Genomic DNA, 958 nt, shown 5'->3' on the forward strand with positions numbered 1-958 from the left:
CTGCCGGGAGGAAGCTGGCTGGGCTGGCGAGTGTGACGGTTTGTGCGGCGGAGGGCAAGGGAACTGAGATTAAAAAAAGCCCTGCTAAGATCAGAAAGGCTGGCGCGCACAGTGCCCCATTGTGGAGCTGTCACACTTCCCTTTACTTTATTGCTTTTGTCCAACACCCCATTGTTCCACTTCCTTTTGTCCCCTATTCACAGCCCTGGCTTTTCATTACCCAGCCGGCCTTGTTGTTTTCGTTTCTTTTGTTTGAAGTTCCTGAGAGGAAGGTTTTATTTTCAGCGGTTTGATTAATTCGCAGCTTGAGCCGGGCTTTGTTTGTTATGTAATTGCTGCCACCCTCCACCCCAGCCCGCACCCCCAGCCCTCAGTTCGGGGGTCCCCGAGGAGCCATTGGGGTGCGGGGAGGTGAGAGGGAGCAACTCACAGGTTGTGAGGTGCTAGAGCCCTGGCAGGACGCTCTCTCCATCCCACCCCTTCCCACCTTGGCAGTGCCTGTGGTCCTGCAGCTGAGATCGCAGCTGCTGGCAGCAGCCGGTATAAACTCTTTCCTTAACAGCCTCCTTTCCCCATTATTCCTCCCCGAAAGGCGACCTTCAGGAGGGTAATATTAGTTCCCATTCTTGCTATGCAGCGAGAGGGATGGTGGCCCCGAGAAGGCGAATTCCTGTGAGGATGGCTGATCCCTTTGCAGTGAAGGCACGGCGAGCTCCCAGCCCTCGCGTGAGGATACAGCCCCTGCAGCCCCGGTGCTGCTGGTGCTGCAGCAGAGCTGGGGCTTTGCAAGGGACGTGGCTGTGACACCTTTTTTGGGGCAGATCCCATTGAAGATATTGTCTCTGGGTGCACTTGGGGTCCCCTGGGGTTACAGAGCTTATCCCCCATATCAGCTCATGGTCACTCCTGCGGTGCCCGGCCGAGCACATGGCAGCGCTGGGAGCCGGACCAGCACCCT

This window comes from Buceros rhinoceros, unplaced genomic scaffold (genome assembly GCF_000710305.1).
Source record: "Buceros rhinoceros silvestris isolate BGI_N320 unplaced genomic scaffold, ASM71030v1 scaffold23329, whole genome shotgun sequence".
In the NCBI taxonomy this organism is placed as follows: Eukaryota; Metazoa; Chordata; class Aves; order Bucerotiformes; family Bucerotidae; genus Buceros; species Buceros rhinoceros.